We start from the raw sequence: 24,872 nt of genomic DNA on the forward strand, positions 1-24,872 counted from the left end.
CAGGGAAAACCTTCCCGGACACACCCTAAAGTGTGCCTCATTACTGCCATGGTGTTTCTTACCCTCTTCATTTAGACAACAGAAATCCTGACATCACTTTAGGAGCTAAGTGTCGTGAACTAGGCAAAGGCCATCACAAGATTCCTTGCTAGCAGTCCCATGTAATGTATATTTGTCCCTGTTTTTCTTTTTGTTGTTGTTGTTGTTGTTAATTCTTTTATGTGTAAAATAAACAGCGGGCTGCATTTCTACCCACCACCCAGCTAGTTTTACCCGAAATAATTACACGAAAACTGTATTCTTTTAAACACTGCCTGCCCCATTGTCTTCAGCTCCTTATTAGCTAACTCTCACATATTAATTAATCCATTTCGATTAATCTATATCGCCACTTGACTGTGGCTTACTAGGATGAGTCTAACTGGCGTCCATCTCAGAGAGGAGAGCCATGGCGTCTGCCTGCCTCTGCTTTCTTTCTCCCAAAATTCTGTTCTGTCTACTCCACCTACCTAAGGGCTGACCTATCAAAAAGGCCAAGGCAATCTCTTTATTAACCAATGAAAGTAACACATAGACAGATGACCCTCCTCCATCAACTATGAAGCATCATTTTAGGGTAAATGAGAGAATCATTTTGATTTTTGTTTTCTCACAATTTAGAGTTTTGTCATAATTCTATTCTTTCTTTAATTAGAGTAGCTGGTTGACAATGCTCACTATAAAATATTTTTCCAACAGTGCTGCTCTGAGTCGGGCAGTCCTACTTACTATAAGTATCTGTACTAAAATTCATCTGTGAAGGTGAGAGACTCTTGTGAGTCCCAGATTATAGACTTTCATTCTTCTCTATGTCTCTAGGTACACTGTAGCTGTTGAAGAAACTGCTCAAGTTTTGGTGAAATTTTGTAGATTTCTGTTTTCATATTCTGGGGGTGAACTGAAAGGAGGGCAGGTGATTTTTCTTCATTTTACACAATGAGAATGAATTTCAAAAACAACTTTATATTTTATCTATATTCTTAAATGGTATACTTTACAAGAAGAGAAAATTCAGCTGTTTGAATTATATTTTTATTGCTGTGAAGAGACACTATTACAATGCCAACTTATAGAAGAGTTCCTTGGGTTTTTTCTTATAGTTTGAGATGGTGAATCCATGACCCCCACAGCAGGGAGCATGGCAGCAGGCCAGCATGGTTCTGCAGAGTTGCTGAGAGATTATATCTTGAGACAACCAAGACCAGGCAGAGAGAGAGAACTAACTCAGAATTTCAAGGCATGGGATTTGAAACTTCAAAGTCAACCCGAAGTGTCATGCCCTTCAACAAAGCCATACTACTTCATCCTTGCCAAATAGTTCCACCAACTAGGCAACAAGCATTCAAATATATGAGCCTGTAGAAGGAGCAGCGGGCTGCATTCCCGCCTGGATCTGGGCTAGCTTACTCCCAAAATAATTACATGGAAACTGTATTCTTTTAAACACTGCCTGACCCATTACCTCCAGCCTCTTATTGGCTAACTCTCACATATTGATTCAACCCATTTCTAATAATCTGTATCTCACCACGAGGTCGTAGCTTACCGGGAAAGATTCAGCATGTCTGACCTGGCAGCTTCATGGCGGGCAACTTTCTGCCTTTGCTTCTTTCTCCCAGCATTCTGTTCTGTCTACTCTGCCTTTCTAAGTTACTGTCCAATCAAAGGCCAAGTCAGTCTTTTTATTATCCAATGAAAGTAACACATAGACAGATTATCCTCCTACATCATGAGCCTATGGAGATTTTTCTCATTCAGAAAACCACAAACCTATATCTTTAAATTTACCTAAATGAATGCTACTACATAGCCAGAACTAGACACTCTTTACACAAAATCAAACAACTGGGAATTTTTAAATAATGCCTATTATTCTAATATGCCTCTGGATGCCAGTTTTATAACTTTACAAGTGACATTATATACCAATTCCCCTTCCACTTTACTTCAAAATTTACATCATATCACAAACCATCTCATGTTGTACAAGTGACTTTTATTGCTTCTATGGTAATAATTTATATCAAAAGACTTTGCTCACTAAGATAATATTGATTTTTTTAGGCCATTTGTTAACCCTTTCATACACTGGTAATTGCATTTTTGATGTTTTGGGGAGTGTTTCCTATGTAAGGTCACTAACCACTGTGCAAACTATACCTGAATATTTTGATTTTGCTACCAATTTGACTGTGATATTTTATTTTATCTTTGTGATATTTTAAATGATTGTGTTCTAGGACTCTATATTATCAAGCCAAAACTTCCAAAGAAATATGAAAAAAATTAAAGAATTACTTTTAAATTATAAATATTGGGGATCATGGGTATGTCCAAGTGAGTGCAGATGCCTGCAGAGCCCAGAGGCCTCTGATGTCCAACAGCTAATGTATTACATGCCTGTCAGACTACAGACAACGGTGCTAGGAACTGAGCTTAAATACATTTTCTCTTCACCACCAAGCACTCTCTCCAGCTACTGAAATTTGAAATTTTGAAATTTTGATAATCCATTTCTCAACAAGTATTGAGGCTGAATATAACTCTTAACACGTCATGCATATAGTAGCATCTGATTTGCCATTCTCTTTAAATTAAAATAGTACTTTTCCACTTTATAAAATACTCATCCTTAAAGATTCAGCTGAAGTATAAGTGCATCCTTCCCTTCCCCTGGCCAGTCCCTTTCTATTCCTACTTTCCTTTCATGTCTTTGCTACAGACATCACCTCACTCTGATTCCTCAGGTTAGGAACTGAGGCAGAGCTTTGTTTTTAAATCGATGATGAACTCTCACTTTTCATCCATCTTAAGAACTCTAACCCTATGGTTCCATCCACAGGCTGAGACAATATCATCCCTGACACGCTTTCAAAGAGATTTAAAATGAACCCAAAGTCTCATCTTTGAACTTGACTTCTTGCCCACTCTGTGGTCCACACAGTGAACCGAAAGATCCCCACTTCAGTGATCATAATTCCAACATCATTTTTCTTTAGCCTGTTCTTCCAGACACCTAGTTCAGCAACCTTCATCTAGCTTCCTCCTGACACACATGTGCTATGCCTACTACCATTACATCATTAATTTTAAAATATTACATTTTGTCCCATTTTTTAAAAGCTCAAAATATAATTGTTAACAACTGGGTCCAGTTCTTCATGAGTATCACTCTAATCAATGGAACAATGTTCTATGGGCGGTATATCACACCATTATCTCTTGACCTGTGTGTTTTTGTAATTTTGGAAGTTAATATTTGATTTATTTCATATCTGAATTGTTACTCAACTGAGTAAACTTTCAATCTCCACTGAGCAGCCTGGGAAAGCACACCATGGCATCTGAGAAGTGAACTGTGGCAGTTTTTCTGCTTCAGCTGTGCTGTGATGGCTGCGGCTTCTACGGCAAGGTCCTCGTGTGGCCCTGTGATATGAGTCACTAGCTGAACCTAAAGACAAATCTTGAGGAGCTTGTGCAAAGGGGGCATGAGGTGACAGTGCTGAAATTCCCCAGTATCATCATGGATCAGCACAAACACTCTGCACTGCACTTTGAGAACATCCCTGTGTCACAAGAGAAGGACATTGCCGAGAACTATTTAAACGAGCTAGTAAATGTAGCTCTGAATATCATTCCAAACTTGTCACTTTGGCAAGGAGCAAAAACATTGCAAGATTTCTTTATTCAACTGACTGCAGTTTTTGAAAGTCTCTGTAGGAGTACATTGTACAACCAGACATTCATGAACAAGCTCCGGGATGCAAAATACGACTTGATGGTCATAGACCCCGTCATTCCCTGTGGAGAGCTTGTGGCCGAGGTGCTTCAGGTCCCTTTTGTGAACACTCTGAGATTCAGCATGGGATCTATCCTGGAGAAATACTGTGGCCATCTTCCAATTCCGCTCTCCTATGTACCCGTTGTCATGAGTGAACTATCAGACCAAATGACCTTCCCAGAAAGGGTGAAAAATGTGATGCTGTCAATGTTTTTTGAATTTGGGCTCCAGCAATATGACTTTGCATTCTGGGATCAGTTTTACAGTGAAACACTAGGTAAGAGACTGCATTTCAAGCTAAGCTAGTTGTTAATATTTTAAAGCTTAGGAAATGTTTAAATACAATGAAAGGAATGCATTTTATAAACTTTGTGTCCATGTAAAATTTTACAAGTGAAAGACTAAATTGTTTATTTGTACTTACTGGGGAAGTAGAATGAAATCATTTTACTATTATTACCTTTGTTTTTAATTGTTAAACTCTTTGATAGTACTTTGAAATGTAACAGATCATTATCAATTTTAAAAATGATGTACAGATAAATTTCAATAGAATAGAACATGATTTTATTTGCCAGATAGGAAAAGATAATTAGTTCCCACTCTATTTCTGTATCTTTTCAAGGATGGTATGGCTCTTAATGGTAAACAATATACTGTAGTTGAAGTAAGAACTATTTAAGCCAGTCATAAGATGAAATATAAACAATAATGTCAGGATGAGAATAATTCAATGTCTATTACATACCTCTAAATTTCAATCCACAAATACTTTCAATTGCAAATTATTTATCTAAAAGTCTATATCACTCCATCAATTGAGGTACCTATTATCTTAATAAGTCTGCAAATAAAGGAAATCATGAAGGCTATGATTAAAGCATCCTTGGCCATCTAGCACAATCAAATTTATTATCATATTTTGTATACCAGCATGTCTTTCTGTTTGTTATTTAGTATATCATTTAGATTCTAGTTAAGAAAAAAACTAAATGGAAAGATAGACTCAGTCTCAAAGTGAACATCATGTTGCAAGACAAAATTAGTCATTCATTAGAAAGCAGAGTGAAATAAAAAATAAAGTATAAGCCCTTGGAGAGGTGAAAACTTCAACTGTGCTTTAGCCTCTGAAGTAATCAAGACTTTTAGAGATTGATATTGTTTCCAGGTTTCTGTATTTCACTGCCTGAGGTATATTCCAGCATTGTTTTTATCATGAAAATGTATTAGGAAACTGTCCCAGTGACTGTGACAAATTTTCACCATTTTAAAAAGGGTTATATTTCTCAAAACTCTGTACGATCAAAGTTCAACATCAAGCACTGCTTCGCCTTGAATTTAATTCCAACATTTACTTTACTTTAATTCCAAACATTACTTTCCAATGTTTGGATGAGGCAGATGCTTCCCACTGCTCATGTGGGGGTCAGAGGACAGCTCTGAGTCAGGTGAGTAAACACTGATGACAAAGCAAGAACCTTTATCTTGTGTCCATCTCAGCAGGTCCAGGGCTGGTTTGGCTCAGACCTGTTCCCTCGTCTTGCAGACAGCTTCTTTCCCTTGTATTACTTAACCACCTCTCTGAAAATATGTCTATGGTTCTCTTTTTAGAGAGATGGCAGCCATGACCAATTAAAGTCCCAGGTCTCAATCCATGTCATAAGTAAAATATGATTAGTGGCTTGACCTCAACTTTGGCTGAGAGATAATTGGAATACAGGAGACCAAGATACATTACTGTCCACCTTTGCCACAGGAACTGTGAGTGAAGCCTATCTTCTACTCAGCAGGGGCTCACTGGAGGGGCAGGCATCTTAGTGCATGACTGTAAAGTTTGCCACTATTCTCCCGGTAATTAAAAATTATGAGAGGACATTCATTTTATTTAATCTTTACAGCAGGTAGGACAATTAATTGGTTTTTCTCCTTTGCTAGCTTACATAACACCTTCAATACTGTGAAAGAAAGCCCTTAGAGAGGAGTATTCCAGGGCAGTTCTATTTGGATTCCTCTACATTCTATTTGTAGAAGGAGTGGTGGGCCGTGTTCCTGCCACCCAGCTCTCGGTTAGTTTACACCCAAAATAATTACACGGAATTATTCATTTTAAACACTGTATTTATTTTAAACACTGCTTGGCCCATTAGTTTTAGCCTCTTATTGGCTAACTCTCACATCTTGATTAATCCATTTCTAATAATCTGTGTAGCACCACGAGGTGGTGACTTACCAGGAAGGATCTTAACCTGCATCCATCTTGAAGAAGAGAGCTATGGAGTCTGATTCAGTGCTTTCTTCCCAGCATTCTCTTCTGTCTACTCCACCCACCTACGTTCTGACCTATCAGGCCAAGCAGTTTCTTTATTAATCAACCAATGAAAGCAACACATAGAAACAAGACCCACCTACATCATCTATTTCAGACTTGTACAGTCTCTTCATTCACAGGATCTTTGAGATTTTATGAGTCACTAATAGCAAAACATTATATTGTGTTAGGTATCTCCTGAACTCCTATAGAACAACAATTTGAAGAAAGTTTTCCCATTTCAGGAATTGGGATATTTGTTAGTTAGTTTATTATTCTTGTGGGGCTTCAAGTTATTATCACTCTGTGTGCTTTGTGGCATAATTACATATGTGTGTGAGGAAATACACTTTTGTGCATTTTTGAGTAAGCTTCTGAAATAATGTTTCTCTATTGCTACCACGATTTGCTGTCAGTTGTTTTCTTGATCTTAGTCATTGTAGTTGGGGTAGGATGAAATAGCTAAATAGTTTTAATTGTCATTTTTCTAATGGTTAAGGATGTTAAGCACTTTTAGAGTTATTCCTTACTTAGTTTTGTGTTTTTCTCGAAAAGTCTCTTTCCAGACCCAGCACTAAATTTTAATTGCTTTGCTTGCTTTCCTGATATCATAAAAAAGGGGGATTGATTGTGATGGGATAATAATATATTGGTATTTGTGAGTTATTGTTTTTAGAAAATTGTATTGGTGTTGATTCTTTTACATTGATATATTGAATATTGTACGTGAGTATGCTTCTACATCTATGTATTGTATGTGAGTATGCTTCTACCTCTATTTGTATTGATACATATATACATATATTTACATTTCTACCTCTGATTAAGATATTTATGTAATGATATACATTGTTTACATTTGGAGGTCATTGTCCTCACTCATTGCACAGTTGTTCATTCTCTTTGTCTTCAAGTTAGATAGATACAAATTAATAGTCATATATGTTTGTTATATTTATATTTAGGCTAATCATGTTATTTAGGTGCATAGAGATCATATGTAGTATAGATAGTATAATATTCAACCTCTTCAAAGAGCTGTAGAAAATGGCCTTTAATCTAACTCACAGTTCTATAATAGTGAGACACAATCTCTCCTGGCATCACCGCTCTACTCCCGAGAGAACGTTGAGCTCCAAAGACACTCCACTTGGAGTGTGTCTTCTTCCTGGCAGAACTGGCCTTTGGGCAAAGAAAAGGCCCATACCTCGACCACTGACAGAATTACAGAATATCCATAAATGGATAAAAGCAGGATTGTCTTATCTTGCCAAGACAGGGTGAGAGAGTCCTAAAAAGTTTCTTGCCTTTGAAAACTGGCATGTCAGTTACATCAGGCCTTAGCCAAAGTTGGTTGACTCAACATTGCAAACGAGACTTTGGGTGACTGCCCAGGTATTCAGTTGCCTCTTCCATTTGTTGCACATTTCGGAAGTTTCCTGCTTGTTCTTCCAAGATGCCTGAGTAAAATTATTTCCCTTCTCAGATCTTTGATGGAGTTGAAGATTAGATAGTTGTAGTTACCCTCTACATTATTTAGAGTTCTTGAAATAGAATGTTTAATAAAACTTTTGCTATATGTTTCTTGCTTAATATTGTTTGTTGTTTGTAACTTTATATTTATTATTTGTTTCTATTGTATATAGGTGTATTTAATTTTGTTCTGTGTTATTTTAGAAAAAAGGGGGAGATGATAGGGGAGTTTAGCCAATTACATTCTGTCCTTGGGGCGTGTTGCCCTAAGGCAAAAGTTTACCTATTAACCTGGCTGGTGCACTTCCCCACTCTCTCTCTCCGGCCTGGACCCAGCGTTCTGGATGGTGGGATTCTGGTGTAAGTTTTTCCTTCTATTTTATTAAAGCTGTATCTCTTGTAAGCTAGCCTGGCAGACTTTTAATTACCGATTGCACTGTGTCATCAATTTGTTGTCAGTTGTTTTTTTGATCTTAGTCATTGAAATTGGGGTAGGATGAAATAACTAAATAGTTTTAATTGTCATTTTTCTAATGGTTAAGGATGTTAAGCACTTTTAGAGTTATTCTTTACTTAGTTTTGTGTTTTTCTCAAAAAGTCTCTTTCCAGACCCAGCACTAAGTTTTAATTGCTTTGCTTGCTTTCCTGAATCTTTACATTTGAGTTCTTTGTATATTCTAGATATTAGCACTGCATCTGATGTATAACTGTAAAATATTCTGAATCAGGTGTGGACAGTTTTATCATAGTTGATCATCCTCATGAAAAGGTTTCCTAGGCTGGTCTACAATTCAGGGAGTGTAATACAGAAACCTGGTTAGTGAAGTCAGCCTCAAAAATATGTTCTTGAGAGGGTTAAAAAAAATAAGATTTTTTTTTCCTTTCTTGTCACTCAAATTTTTCCCATTCTATTCAGTTTATAAGGTCCCACTTGTGAATTGCAATGTTTAATTTTCTGCACTAATTTTTATAGGATTCTTCTAGGGTTTTTTTTCAAACAACTTCAGATATTCTTGTCTTCACTTTTTGAGATCTTTGCTGCATTTGGAGCTGCTCTTATACAAAGTGATAAGTACTGGTTAACATCATTCTTCTCCATGTAGCATCCATTTTCCTCGACATCATTTGTTGAAGATGCTCTGTCTTTTGACATCTTTGTCAAATAGGAAGATGGTTGTAGTTATATACAGTCACGTTTGAGCCTTCTACTCAGCCTCATACTTTGAATTTGCCTTTGACTAAAGGTAGAAGCTTTGGTGGAATAATGCTTATGTCTTGCTACCAATGTCTTTGCTCAGCCCACTTCCTTATACCATCCAAAATTTCCTTTCTAGTAGTGTCATTGCCTTCGCAATGAACTACACCCTCCAACAATAATCATTACTGTACTAAAGTTTTCCTATGGGCTAATTGACCAACAGAGATTTCCTCTTCTCAGCTGGGTGTAGATGTGTGTCAAGTTGACAACAGGCAGACCACACAGCTGACCCCTTGTCAGGATGACAGAAAACATATCACTATTCATTTATATCTTTCCTTTCAAGGCATCCCCAATATGTGATGTTAATATTAATCACGCATATGAAGTATAATATAGGTTTAAAGGTTACACAATCTATAAAAGTTTCAACACTTGGAAATCTAAAGTCCTTTTAAAAGCATACAGTTTCTTAAAATGTCCAAAGCCTCTTAATATGGGCCCTTGTAAAATCAAAAATAAATTACATACTTTCTAACTCCAAGCGGGAAGAATCAAGACACAGAAAAATAAAATCAAAGCAGAATCAAAATTCAACAGTGAGAAGACTCAGTGGTTGTCATCTCAGAACCACTCATGAACTTCTGAAAATCAGGAGGCCTGTGCAGTTCTGCTTCTTCAAGTCTGCCTCTGTAGTATGGGCAGCTTGTTGTCCAGGTTCAGGTCAGTTCCATTCCATAGCTGTAGTCATCCTACGGTATTTGTATTTCTCTTATGCTAGACTGACCCTACTGTAACTAAGGTTATCCCGTCACCAGTGACCACTTCTTGCCTCTCTTCAGGGATTTCAGTCCTGCCACAAAGTGACAAGCTCCAGTTGTTCTCCACCTAAGAAGGCATCTCGTCATGCCCTCAAAACTAGTCCCACCTGGATGATTCTTATACATTGCCATGTCCGACTGTCAACACAACATGCATTCTGGGTCACCGCTGGACCATATTGCTTCTTTATGTTGTCCCTGAAAAAATTTGTGTATCATTATCAGGAAAAAGAAGAATAATGATATGCAATTAAATTCGACTTTTATAATGTGTCCCATGTTCTGTTGTTTTGCCAGATACAGGAAATGTTTCCACTACATTGAAGCTTTTCTCGGAAAGTCTCTCTTGTTGGCAAGAGGACAATGTTTGTACCCACAGGAGGCAAAATGTCTTAGCATAGTTCAGCACTAAACTGAAATATGTCCAGAAATTATGAGGAGATTGAGTTGATTATGTTTTACTTTATCCCAATTTTGAAGTCATAAGTTATTCTATCAAATTTATTTAATTATCCTATCAGATCAGGATATCTGCCAGTTTTATGTGTCTAAGAAAGTAAGAATAAAACCTAGATATATCAGTAGTAGACAGTTTTATTATCATTAATCGTCATCATAAAAAGGTTTCCTAGGATGATCTACAATTCAGGCAGTGTAATACAGATACCAAGTATTTAAATCAAACTCAAAATGTGTTTTGGGTAGGTTAAAAAACTAAGGTTATTTTTCTCTGAATATTAGCCTTCATTCTACTTTTTCATTTCTTCTCTTCTTTCCCACTGATCATTCTGGATCAGTAAGTATCTCTTCATTGACAGGATCTTAAATGGGAAGTGTCTAGGGGCTGAGACAATAAAAGAAAAGATGGGAATGCTGTGGTAAGAGGGTCTTGCACAAGCTGTCTTATTCCAAGAAATCTTATTAAAAAGTGCAGCATCTTATATACTATTTACAGGGGAGAAATGGGATGAAACCAATGGGAAGCTAATCAAACAATGTTGCACAAGGGGAAGACAGGGTATCTCAACACCATTACAGAGCAAGCATGCACACACGTGCATGCGCGTGAGTGGTTGCACACACACACACACACACACACACACACACACACACACACACACAGACACACCAGACTTGAAACTGCTAACGATAGTCACATAATGATGGAAAGAGTTTGTTTCTCTGGATACAAAGTCACAGCTCCCCCAAAGACCTGGGCTTAGGCCATTACTGGCTCTGACAGTCATATTCCTGGATTTGAGAAAGAGCTGTATTCCGTCTCCTTTGATCAGGACCAAAGGAAAGCCTTGGATCAGCCAAGCCCTTAATAATATATCATTGACTGGATTATGAAATTATAGTTACTACTTTACTACTTCCAACTCCTGGTTTCTCTTTTCTTCACAATCCGTCCTCCCTTCCTTTAAACATATAACCATGATAAGCATATTAGAGTACTGAAATTTTCATCTTAATAACTCATGTAGAAATGTGGGACATTTGTAAACTATATTTTTATGTGTTTTAGTGTTTGCTTGCGTGTATGTCTGCGTGCCACATGTGTGTCTGATGCCTGTAGATGCATCAGATTATAACCTACAGCTATAGTTACAGATGCTTATGATCTGCCAGGTGAGTGCTGGCATACCCCAGGTTTGCTACAAGAGTAGCAAGAGCTGTTGCCCACTGAGCCTCCAGCCTCACTATAATGCACTTTTTTCTCAGCAAATACGATACTAATGTTGTTCACTCAATTTTCTGCATGTTTTAAAGGAAGACCCAACACATTCTGTGAGACCATTGGGAAAGCTGAGATTTGGCTAATTTGGACATATTGGGTCTTTGAATTCCCTCGTCCATATTTACCAAATTTTGAGTTTGTGGGAGGACTGCACTGCAAACCTGCCAAGCCTTTACCTAAGGTAGGTCTGTGATGGAGAAGATACTAGGAATTCTGTGATATAATAGCTTATTATCCTTCAAGGTTGATAACTTTAGTAATAGAGATACTAGTATTAGTAGCTTCACTATATCAGGGAAATTTATGTTCCTCATCATAGGTAATCTTTGATGAAACTTGTTGGATCTTTCCAACTTTACTAAAGAATTTAGGATTAAGAACCAAAGTGGAATGATGTATTAAAAGTATCCATGTATCTGCATTGTGGATATCGCAGTAAATAGTGGAAAAGAATCATGAAGATCACCAAGGCGAATTCCTCATATGACTGGCAGAGCTGTGAACCGGAATCTGTGCCCAGTTGTTTGATAGAGAAAGATGTCTTCTTGAGAGATCAGGGCAAATAAATTAGAATTTAATGAGTCAGAGAAAACATGCAATGAAGGCCTTCAGAATCAAGGCATCTCAGACATGATAATTAATTAATTAATCTTAGACAATAATTTATGTGCTGACCTTTACTGCTGGAGTGATAATCGGCAGAAAAAAAACAAAAGAAAACAGAGTTGACAGTGATGAACTTGATTTTCAATTACATATGATAAAGAACCAAAGATTTATTATTTCACTGAAGAGAACTTTTGAGAATTCTAAGAAATGTCTCGTTTGTTTGAGAGTCATCAGCATCAAGTAAAAGTAATAAAATGGGTAGACTCAAGAGATATATAGGGCCTCTATGAGTATGAAGTCAGGAGTTTTTGAAGTGAAAAAGAAAATTACATATTATATCTTTGAAAAGTGAATGCCAGGAATGTTGAAACAAAAATCACTGAGAATAAAAGGAGATGACAGGTAAACAAAGTAGGAAGACTGTAGAGGGTGAAGAGACAAATATAAATGTATTTGATTGCTAAGTCCTCAGGCACACAATTTTCAGAAGATTGCAGATTAAGGGTTTTTTTTTTTTCTGGGATGTTCTGTATTCCTGTATAGGCTGTGGAGGGTGTATTTAAATGTAACTTTTATTTTAGTTTTATGAATATGTTTTCTTATATTATAGTTGTCACCAAACTCAACTAAATATTGCTGTGTAAAATTTAAGGAATCAATATCTAAATGATACAGAGATGGCTTGCATGGTAAACTCCATGACACACTATTAGATTTAATTTCTTAAAGTCCCTCCATATGTAAAACTCTACAAAACTCTTTAGACATATTTCATAGGAGTAAAGGGGAACCTTCACTCCAAAAAAGAGCTATCTAACAAAATAGATGCTGACCAAGTAAATGTCAATCACAGCTTTCATATTTTTCGAAATGTAGAATAAGGAAAAAATGAAGTTCACTCAAGTAAAAGCTCAACGTCATTTGGGTTGTGTGTGTGTGTGTGTGTGTGTGTGTGTGTGTGTGTGTGTGTGTGAGGGTATGTGTCTGTCTGTCAATGTGTGTTTCTATGTAAGTGCCCATGTATGAATATATGTGTGTCTGTCCGTCTGTCAATGGAGTATTTCTATGTGTGTCTGTATTTGTGAGTTATAATATAAATATATATTTGAAAGTAAGTTAAAACAATCAAATAGTGTACCTGTCAATCTCAGTACTTGAGAGTTTCAGGCAGGGAATCTTGAGTCTGAGGCCAGACTGAGCTGCGTAACAAGACGGTCTCTAAAACAAAAACTAACAAAGTTATATGAAGTTCTTAAAAATCTTAATATTAGCTGAAATAGAAGTCTTCTTTCATCCATTAATTGTAGATTTTTGGCCACAAAGGACACAGGACATATTTCTAGACAGTGCCATTCTCATGTTATTCTGTGAAGAACCCAGTTCCATTTCTGCAGTGCAAATATTTTAAAATGTGAATGTTCAGAGAAGTTTATTTTTAAATTATTTTTTTTTACTTTGACTATAAGGCTCCAACAACTGTGATAATTTTTATAATAATGTGGGAGATAATCCATCAGGAAGACAATAAGCATTGTCCACAAATGCCATTGTGATTATAGCAGTAAATTAACCACTATGTTCTTCTTAAGTATGTAATTCTAAAATCCCACTACTAACAGATTTCATCTTGGTTTTGTGAAGTAGGGAAGACAATATATAAATGAAAGTAGCCTTGATTGTTTGTGTAACAATCAAGAGAGAAGGTGGATCAATCTTGAATATTGTTTATGTAGCAGACTTAATGATATTAAAATCATAGCCTTACTTTCATGGTATAATTCCCCATTTTGTAAAGAGCTCTGTTGCATGAGGAGTGTTAAATTTTGAAAGCAACAATTCAATTTACTTGGAGAAAAGTTGCCAGGAGCTGTTGTTTCTTTCTATATTGATTAAGTACCATGGTTTTACTGAATATATTTTGTGTTTGTTTCAGAGAGCTGTCTCCTCTTTAAATAATTAGGTAGTTCTACAAGGTGTAATTAATAGATAATTTGTTAAATATTATTAGATAAACAATATCTAAGGTATAATTAGATAGAATTAATCTAAGAATTTAAATCTTTTAAGTTTTACTAATTTCTTTCCTTTTTCCCTTATGGTCATGTCTGCTTTTGAGAGATGTCTTACTATGGTTTCGAGGCTGGCATGAAACTCACCATGTAAACCAGGTTTTCCTTGATTGAACACACAGAGATTTGCCTTCCTCTTGCCTTAAGGCATGTGCCCCTGTTGTGTGGGGCAGTCTGGTGTGTGTTTTTAATTGACAGAATGTTATTTTTACAAGAAATGGAAGAATTTGTCCAGAGCTCAGGGGAACATGGTGTTGTGGTGTTTTCTCTGGGGTCGATGGTCAAAAACCTGACAGAAGACAAAGCCAATCTCATAGCCTCAGCCCCTTGCCCAGATTCCTCAGAAGGTTGGTACATCCTCTTGATATTGGGAAATCGTGAAGCTTAGGGCTGCCTAGAGAGCATAGAAGACAGGGTTCTTTGAAGGTAGAAACTTCAATTTGAAGGTAGAAACTTAGGGACCACAGCTGAGACCAGTATGCAGTAAATATTGATCGAACATGTAAGTAGCATCAAATGTAGTTACGTTTGATCATTTGCCTACTGACTCTTAGCACGACTATGGGAAAACATGTTTTTGTAGTCTTTGATCTTTTTTTCCTTTACTGCTCTCTCATGCATTATGGTCCCACCACAGTTCCCGCACCCCACTATCTCCACTCCTACCTCCCCTTTTCCACTGATCCATTCTTCCTCCATTTCCCTTCAAAACAAGAGGAGGCTTCCCAGGAATAACAGCTGAACATAGCGCAATAAGTTATAATAAGACTAGGCACAAACCCTCACAGAGGAAGATCCCAGACCACGTGAAATTCCATGACCTACACTGATTCCTAGCAAAAAGTCCAATTCACAATTTAGCAAAGTGGCTCACAAGATGTGAAATGCTACAGACAGAGCAGAGAGAGAGACCAGTCTTAAAAATGATTATAGGTTTTTACAAAGTGTACTTCATCTACAAGTAGAAACCTCAAGATATGAATTCTTCCAAAGTTGAGAAGTCTATGCTTTCAAGTATAGACTTGCAATAGTCAAAGAATACTAATTTTCTAATTTATACTTAATGAATTTAAACAATAGAATCCCATATTTATATTCTCTATGTAGTTTTATATTTATATGCAAGAGAAAGTATACAAAGATGTATGAAACATGCATTCTAACTATGCTTCTGAAAACTTGTGTGTTAAGGTCTACGGTATCCTTTAATTTTCTACATTTTAGTTATATGAAATTTTCTTTCTCTCTGCAGAAAATAATATGTAACAAAATGTTACATTTTAATCAAATAACAATCTAATCTAGAAACACAGAGAAACACAGAGAAACACGCATGCACACATGCACACACACAAACACACACACACTGAGAGAAAGAGAGAGACAGACAGACAGAGAGAGAGAGAGAGAGAGAGAGAGAGAGAGAGGCCAAGACTAGAGAGAAATGAAGAAAGGACGGAAACAAAGAGAAGATAGGAGGCAAAGTCAAATAAGGAGGTGATGTGAAGGGGAAGAAAAAAGACAAATAAATAATAAAGAAATTTACCACAAACACTAAACCAAGTTATATTTTTGGAACAAGAATCGCATTTCAAACATGATAATTAGGATCAATAGATCTTGTGAAATAAATGTTTATGGCATTCACATTCATAGTGGTTTTGATCCCAATATTCTGATTGATTAAAATTTAAATTCTTGTTCCATCAGCTTTTCAGTACTGAAGATAAAGGTGGTAATATTATGCTTATTAGACTATTAGGAGAAGCTGTTGTGAATAGGTACGTATAAACAGGTCTACTATATCTCTCAGTTTTTTTTGTTTGTTTTTTCCAGGTTTTTATTATTATTACTATTATTATTATTATTATTATTATTTTCAAAGTTTATTAAATTATAGAAGTTTCCATTTCCGCCCCTCCTCCCAACACCCGCCCACTCCCCCCCTCCCTCTCCTCCTCCATCTCCATCCCTAAGAGCAGTCAGGGTTTCCTGTCCTGTGGGGAATCCAAGTTCCTCCCCCCTCCCTTCAGGTCCAGGAAGGTGAGTATCCAAACAGACTGGATCCCAAAAATCCAGTATATACAGAAGAAACAAGTCCCAGTGTCATTGTCAATGGCTTTTCATAAGACCCCGGGCCAGCCACATTCAGAGAATTCAGCCACATTCAGAGAATCTGGTTGGATCACATGCTCCTTCAGTCCCAGTTCAACTGGCCCTGGTGAACCCTCATTAGATCAGTCCCATTGTATCAGCGGGTGATCGCACCCCTCGCGGTCCTGATTTCCTTTTTCATGTTCTTCCTGCTTCTGCTCCTCATTTGGACCTTGGGGGGCTCAGTCCGGTGCTCCAATGTGGGTCTCCATCTGTATCGCCATCCATCATCGGATGAAGGTTCCCTCTGCTCTTGCCTTCTTTGCTCACGTACTCTTTCCTTCTGCTTCTCCTTTGGACCTAGGGAGTTAAGTCCAGTGTTCCAATGTGGGTCTCTGTCTCTATCTCCATCCATTGCCAGATGAAGGTTCTATGGTGATAAGCAAAATATTCATCAGTATGGTTATGGGCCAAGGCCGGTTCAGGCACCCTCTCCTCTGTCCAGAGAACAATCTGGGGATCTCTCCTTGGACCTGGGATCCCATTTATAATCAAGTCTCTTGTAAACCCTAAACTGACTCCCTTAGTTGAGATATATTCTTCCCTGATCCCATATCCATCCTTCCTCCCTCTCCCCCATCCCAGTCCCCCAAGCTTTTCCCATTCCTCCCTTACTCCCTTCTCTCTAACCCTCTCCCCTTCCAAAAACTCTCCCATCCCCCCATGCACCCGAGGTTACCTGGCACTCTTGTATATTTCCAATCTCCAGGAGGATAACTACATGATTTTCTTCAGGTTCACCTTCTTATTTAGCTTCTCTAGGATCATGAATAATAGGCTCAAAGACCTTTAATTATGGTTAGAATCCACTTATGAGTGAATACATACCTATTCCTCTTTTTGCATCTGGCTTACCTCACTCAGTAAAGCGTTTTCTATTTCCATGCATTTGCATGCAAAATTCAAGATGTCATTGTTTTTTACCGCTGAGTAAAACTCTAATGTGTATATGTTCTACACCTTCTTTAACCATTCTTCTGTTGAGGGGCACCTAGGTTGTTTCCAGCATCTGGCTATTACAAATAGTGCTGCTATGAACATAGTTGAACAAATGCTTTTGTAGTAGTTAGGGCATCTCTTGGGTATATTCCCAAGAGTGGAATTCCTGGGTCCTGAGGGAGGTTGACTCCCAGTTTCCTGAGAAACCGCCACACTGATTTCCACAGTGGCTGCACAAGTTTGCATTCCCACCAACAATGGATGAGTGTTCCCCTCATTCCACATCCTCTCCAGCATAGGCTATCATTGGTGTTTTTGAGTTTATCTATTCTGACAGGTGTAAGATGATATCTCAAAGTTGTTTTGATTTGCATTTCCCTGATCGCTAAGGAGGTTGAGCATGATCTTAAGTGCCTTTTGGCCATTCGAAGTTCATCTGTTGTGAATTCTCTGTTCAGTTCAGTACCCCATTTTTAATTGGGTAATTAGAGTTTTAGTGTCTAGTTTCTTGAGTTCTTTGTATATTTTGGAGATCAGACCTTTGTCTGATGAGGGGTTTGTGAAGATCTTCTCCCAGTCAAAAGGTAACAGGTGTGGTCATTCTAATATATAACAAAACTGACTTCAAACTAAAATCTATCACAAGAGATAGAGATGGACATTTCATACTCATAACAGGAACAATTAATCAGGAGGAAGTCTCAATCCTGAATATCTATGCCCCTAATATAAAAGCATCCACTTTTGTAAAAGAAAAACTTTTAGAACTCAAGGCAGTCATCAAACCACACACTAATAGTAGGAGACTTCAACATACCTCTCTCACCAATGGACAGGTCAATCAAACAGAAACTCAACAGAGAAATAAGAGAATTACTAGAGGTAATGAATCAAATGGACTTAACAGATATCTATAGAACATTCCACCCAAAAAGGAAATAATATACCTTCTTCTCTGCAGCTCATGGAACCTTCTCAAAAATTGACCACATACTCGGTAACAAAGCAAACTTACACAGATACAAAAAAATATTAGTAATCACCTGTGTCTTGTCAGATTACCACGGAATAAAGTTAGAATTCAATAACAATTCGAACACCAGAAAGCCTACAAACGTGTAGAAGTTGAACAGTCAACTACTGAATCATCCCTGGGTCAAGGAAGAAATAAAGAAAGAAATTAAATCTTCCTTGAATTTAATGAAAATAAAGACACAACATACTCAAACCTATGGGGCACAATGAAAGCAGTGCTAAGAGGAAAGTTCATAGCACTAAGTGCCCAATTAACGAAAACGGAGAAAGCACATATTGGAGACTTAACACACACCTCAAAGCTCTGGAAAAAAAAGAAGCAGACTCTCCCAGGAGGAGTAGAAGATTGGAAATAATCAAACTAAGGGCTAAAATCAACAAAATAGAAACACAGAAAACAATCCAAAAAATCAACGAAACACATTTTTTAATTGGGTTAATTAGAGTTTTAGTGTCTAGTTTCTTTGAGTTCTTTATATATTTTGGAGATCAGGCCTTTATCTGATGAGGGGTTGGTGAAGATCTTCTCCCAGTCAGAAGGTAGCCTTTTTGTCTTACTGACGGTGTCCTTTGCTTTACAGAAGCTTCTCCGTTTCAGGAGGTCCCATTTATTCGTTGATTCTCTTATTGTCTGTGCTACTGTGGTTCTACCTAGGAAGTGGTCTCCTGTGCCTATATCTTGTAGACTACTTCCCACTTTCTCTTTTATCTGGTTCAAAGTGGTCAGATTAATGTTGAGGTCTTTAATCCATTTGGACTTGATTTTTGTGCATGGTGACAAATATGGATCTACTTTCATTCTTCTACAGGTTGACATCCAGTTATGCCAGCACCATTTGTTAAAGATGCTTTCCTTCTTCCAATGCATACCTTTAGCCCCCTTGTCGAAAATCAAGTGTTCATAGGTTTGTGGGTTAATATCTGGGTCTTCTATTCGATTCCATAGGTCGACTTCTCTGTTCTTATGCCAGTACCAAGCTGTTTTCAATAATGTAGCTGTGTAATAGAGTTTGAAGTCAGGGATGGTTATACCTCCAGAAGTTCCTTTATTGTAGAAGATTGTTTTGGCTATCCTGGATTTTTTGTTTTGCCATATAAACTTGATTATTGCTCTCTCAAGGTCTGTGAAGAAGTTTGATGGGATTTTGATGGGGATTGCATTGAATCTATAGATTGCTTTTGGTAGAATTGCAATTTTTACTATGTTGATTCTCCCAATCCAAGAGCAAGGGAGATCAAAATCCTATCTCTCAGTTTTACAAACAGCCCCAAATATGCTTTCTCCTTCAGTATCATCTAATCAACACAGTCTGTCTTTGTTCTAAATAATACCATGGCTAGACCACATCCTCACTGTGTGTTTTCAGCCTGCAAAATCACATTTTCTTCAACAGGTTTTGTGGAGATACTCAGGCAAGAAGTCAGCCACTTTAGGATCCAACACGCGGCTTTTTAACTGGATTCCCCAGAATGATCTACTTGATAAGTCCATGGGGTCAAAAAGTATGCAGTCCGAAAACCATCAGATCAGTTGACAATAACGAATCATTTATACTTTCACATTGCAAGTCTTCTTTAGAGACAACTATGATTAAATAATTAGCTATGAAATTAAAGGTTGTTTAGTTTTTATTTTGCCTTGGTTCACAAAAGAACATCCTCACTTGGGACTCTCATCGGTTTTCAGGATTCCATCCAATTTCACCATTCCAGTGGTATCTTCTCAGTCAGTGAAGAAAGGGTTAATTCTATGGAAGAAATGTCTCATGTGCCCAACCTTTGTAGGCTGTGTTTCCTTCTTTAGTGACTTACACTATGCCTTTTGTGCAAATATGATAGCTGGAAATCTATACTAATTTGTCACTCTGTTCCTCAAACAGGGCATCCTAAAACCAAAGCCTTCATCACGCATGGTGGAACGAATGGGATATGAGGCTATTTACCACGGGATCCCTATGGTGGGAGTCCCCATATTTGCTGATCAGCCTGACAACATTGCTCACACGAAGGCCAAAGGAGCAGCCTTGAAAGTAAATTTCAACACAATGACAAGTGCAGATTTACTCAGCGCCTTGAGAGCTGTCATTAATGAGCCTTCGTAAGTATCACCGTTTGGAAATCCTGTCAGCCACTGGTTAACCTTTCCATCGTTCTGGAAATTTTCCAATGTTTCATATCTTACATTTGTCTCATTTTCAAAGAGGAGAAAATAAAACAGTTTCCAAAAAAGGAAAATGTTTTTCTCCTTTCCTATCTACTAAAGTTAGCACCTGAAACTGGGGAAAGTAATTGCTTTGAAGATTGTTCTAATCAATACATTTCGAAAATAGTTTATTAATAAACAAATTCACTTGCAGTTTTCATTTAAGAAATAAGTATATAAGCCCTTAGATAAAATTGTTTAAAAGTCAGAATTATATACTGAATATTATTTTTTCAAAATAAATTTATAGTGTTATTGAACATTACAATTATATACTAGTTATCTCTGAGTAAGTATATCAATATTTAAGCTACTCAAGGAATATATTTCAGGAGATAATCTTCGGGCTAGGAATGTCAATGTTTCTTAGGCATGAGCAACTCTTTTATGTAAATGTTAACATAGCCTTGTGAAACATTAGACTGTTACTAAGTTCTTAGTGATAATTTGATTCATTTTTATTAACTATCAGAGTGGGTACATTTTATGATTCTTTTAAATATTAAGGCACAGAATTACATTTAATTATTAGTTTTAAAATTATTGATCCAAAAAAGAATCATAAATATTAGACAACTCTCATATATACATACATGTATAAATAGTATATACATTTAAACAGCTCATATAATTAACATTTATATATATATATATATATATACACGAAAGTAGTACTTTAAATAACCATAAGAACTTTTAGAAAGCTCATGTATATATATACCTATTATAAATGTATTTTTAGAAATCTCATATATATATATGAGATTTGGTATACATATATGTATACTGAAATGGTATTTAATGTAAAATAACTTCATATTAACATAAAGGCAAATAGTATATCTAAGATTGCATGGGAGCATGGGGAATAGTGTTTTTATTCCATTATCTGATTCTCTAAAATAAGTAAAAATTTCAACAGGGAACTGGGAAGGGTCCTCAGTGTAAGCTCTTGCTGTGAATAGTGAGAACCGACCTGAGTTCAGATCTCCCGTGTTCTAACTTTTGTTTGTAATACTTAGGTGTATAGAGCAAAATATAGAGGTGTAGAGACAGGAGAATTCCAAAAACAGACCAGCTAGGCTGCTGGGCACAGCAGTGCACAGCAGACCCTGTCTTAGACAAGGTAGAATTTGAGGACTAACACCTAGTGATTGTTCTCTGACTACTTACTACATGTGCATGTTCCACCACTCATCATGTTCATTTACACATGCAGAGATAAAGAAAGTGCAAGAAGATGCATTCTACTATGTATTACACATATATAAATGATAGTTATGTTAATTTATCAGGGCAATTTAACAGTTTTATGCCTAACATTTGGTGACTAAAAGGTGAATTAAATTAATAAACAAAGGCCTTTATTGCCCTGCCTTGTTGTAAAAATAGAATTAAAAAAATTTAGTCACAATGTTTTCTGACACATATATGTAAATTTGAAATTTAATCTCTAAGCAGAAAACCTTATTGGAAAAGCAAATTTGTAAATATTAGTATTTTATCATCAATCTAGTTTGCCTAAATTTCAGCTGCATGATTCTGTGAAACTATATCTTGATTCTATTTTTGGTTCAGTGAAATAAAAAAATAGAAGGGTGTTTTTTTCATGTGTTCTGTTTTCTTTTTTACAATGAGCAAAGTAGAATACACATAAGTAGTTCCTTGCTATGGCGAGTGCACCAAGTGCCTTCCATGAATCTATGACCAGTATGCCTCTTGCCCAGGTCTAAGGAAGTCAACAGCACTGAAGCAACTACCCACAAACCACATACCTTCTCTCATTGCCACCAATGAAATAAAACCAAATAGAATCAACACGGGGCAGAATAATTCTGACTCAAAATTGGGAAACTAAAAGAGACAACATATCTTGCCTTTTAGATATATAGATCCCAGCCATGGGTTGTTTCAAAAATGATTAAACCTTCACTCTTAAATATATTTTTTGCCAAATGCCTGAGGCATCTGATTTTAGAGAGATATTTTTATTGCATACACAACATCCAAGTCCTTGTACTTGTACATGCCATTCTCAAATGACAGTAGTGATTTTTGTATTCAGTCACACATTGCTAAGAGAGAGAGAGATGTTGTCTTTTGGATGACAAGTATTTAAATGTGCATGGAGGAGTGAGAGCTCTCAGAACACTAAAATAGCTGCTTGTTTCCTGTATCTATAGCACAAACTACCTAGATTCTAGTGACCACTCTATGTGCAGATGTACACATGTACACACACACATATGTGCAGATGTCCTCTTTATCTTGGAACATTTTTGAGCACTATAGTTCCTGGGACATCACAGTTCTATCAGAAAAAGGAGACTAAAGGTTTAATACTGGATCCTACAAGTTTTCTACATCTGTATTTGACCGCATCGTCTAAGAACAGATTACTTACACAACTTTTCCTTTAAACTTCTGACCGTCCCTGAAACCAACAAAGTTACAAAAAGTATTAAGGATGTCTTAAACTTATATAGCTGATGCCTTGCATGATATATAAGATGTTCATAAACAATCAATAAAACAGTTTATATGCGTTTATCTTTTAGTTATAAAGAAAATGCCATGAGGCTTTCGAGAATTCACCATGAACAGCCTGTGAAGCCCCTGGACCGAGCTGTCTTCTGGATTGAGTTTGTTATGCGCCACAAAGGGGCCAAGCACCTTCGTGTGGCAGCCCACAACCTCAGCTGGCTCCAGTATCACTCGCTGGATGTGACTGGGTTTCTCCTGGTCTGTGTTGTAACTCTGGCATTCATCATCACTAAATGCTGTTTGTTTACTTGTCGAAAATTATGTTCGTCAGAAAAGAAGAAACAGAGAAACAGGAAAAAAAAGAACTAGGTCTTTCTAGGTTTGAGAAAGTCCTGAATGATAGTTATATCAATTCTAGCCACAAGGAACTTGCATTCATCTGCTTTTATACTATTTTCAAGTATCCTGTTCTTTTTTGACAAAATATCACGTTAGATGTTAGGTTTACTTCATCTGCTCACCCTTTTTGGTTGTCGTTTAGTAGGCCGTCTTATCATTCTCTGCTTACTGTCCTTCAATATGAAAACGGTTATTTCTAAACATGTTCTATAGAAATCAAGTGATGACTTATAGTATGTAATTGATATATGTCACAAACCAATCATATTATCTAAGAATGATCACAGGAATTTAGTGTGTTATGAGAAGATACTTTTCTAATAAAAATGAACTTTTCTATTTCTCCAGTGTTGCAGGTATTAGAGCATAAATTCTTTTTATTTTTTGAAAATCTATTTTTATTTAAAATAATGTTTCATTCAAAACATTTTTCTTCCCCTAGTCCTCCCATATCCTTGCAATCTCATTGCCCAACCAAATTCATTTTCTTTCTCTCTCAAAAGTATATTTAAAATGTCATTTTTTGCAACTGAGCAATACTCCATTGTGTAATAGTATCACATTTTCTTTGTCCATTCTTCATTTGAGGGTCATCTGGGTTGTTTCCAGGTTCTGTCTATTACAAATAATGTTGCTATGAAAATAGTTGAGCACACATCCTTGTGGTGTTATTGAGCATCCTTTAGGCGTATCCAAAAATGGTATTGTTGGGTCTTGAGGGTGGATCTAGAAAAAAAAACATACTGAGTGAAATAACTCAGACCTAGAAATATAAATAAAATATGTACTCACTCAAAGTGGCTTTTAGACATCAAGCAAGGAAAAACCATCCTACAGTCCATAAACCCAGTGAACCTAGACAACAAAGAGGACCCTAAGAGAGTCACATATGAATCTACATAGGAAGGAGAAAAAAAAACACCAAGATTTCCTTAGTAAATTGGGAGTGTGGGGATCATTGGAAAGGGTAGAAGGGGAGAGGGAAAGAAGGGAACTTTGGGGGAAAATGTATAGCTCAATAAAACTATCTATCTATCTATCTATCTATCTATCTATCTATCTATCTATCTATCTAAAATTGAAAGATAAAGGCTGAGGAGCTCTTCCCAGAGAGGTGAATGGGTGCTCGCCTGGGCAGCCTGCCTGTCTGGGAAGAGAGCACAGCCCCCCCCCTCAGCTTCTGCAGCAGGGTCTTCGGTGTTCCAAGGGACCCCTCCCCTCCCCCCACTGCTGCGGACCCTTTGTCTCCTGGGTCCTGGGAAGATCAGCTAGCCCTGTTGCACTGCTGAGGAGCTCTTCCCAGAGAGCTTCTGCGGCAGGGTCTTCGGTGTTCCAAGGGACCCCTCCCCTCCCCCCAACTGCTGCAGGCCCTTTGTCTCCTGGGTCCTGGGAAGACCAGCTAGCCCTGTTGCACTGCTGAGGAGCTCTTCCCAGAGAGGTGAGTGGGTGCTCGCCTGGGCAGCCTGCCTGTCCTGGAAGAGAGCACAGCCCATCCCCCCTCAGCTTCTGCGGCAGGGTCTTCGGTGTTCCAAGGGACCCCTCCCCTTCCCCCACTGCTGCAGACCCTTTGTCTCCTGGGTCCTGGGAAGACCAGCTAGCCCTGTTGCATTGCTGAGGAG

The 24,872-nt window shown here is 37.3% G+C and overlaps 1 protein-coding gene and 1 pseudogene across 2 annotated transcripts in view; both read left to right on the forward strand.

Moving 5' to 3' along the window:
- Nucleotides 1–24,872, forward strand: part of LOC125406231 (UDP-glucuronosyltransferase 2B17-like) — a 245,283-nt gene that overhangs the window by 106,812 nt on the left and 113,599 nt on the right. The gene's annotated exons all lie outside the window — the stretch shown is intronic.
- Nucleotides 3,362–23,612, forward strand: LOC148121112 (UDP-glucuronosyltransferase 2A3-like; annotated as a pseudogene). Its single transcript, XR_015738542.1, has 6 exons — nt 3,362–4,097; nt 11,394–11,546; nt 14,255–14,386; nt 19,562–19,647; nt 20,046–20,265; nt 22,929–23,612. The product of XR_015738542.1 is annotated as a UDP-glucuronosyltransferase 2A3-like (transcript).

Source organism: Myodes glareolus, chromosome 8 (assembly GCF_982192425.1).
Source record: "Myodes glareolus chromosome 8, mMyoGla1.1, whole genome shotgun sequence".
In the NCBI taxonomy this organism is placed as follows: domain Eukaryota; kingdom Metazoa; phylum Chordata; class Mammalia; order Rodentia; family Cricetidae; genus Myodes; species Myodes glareolus.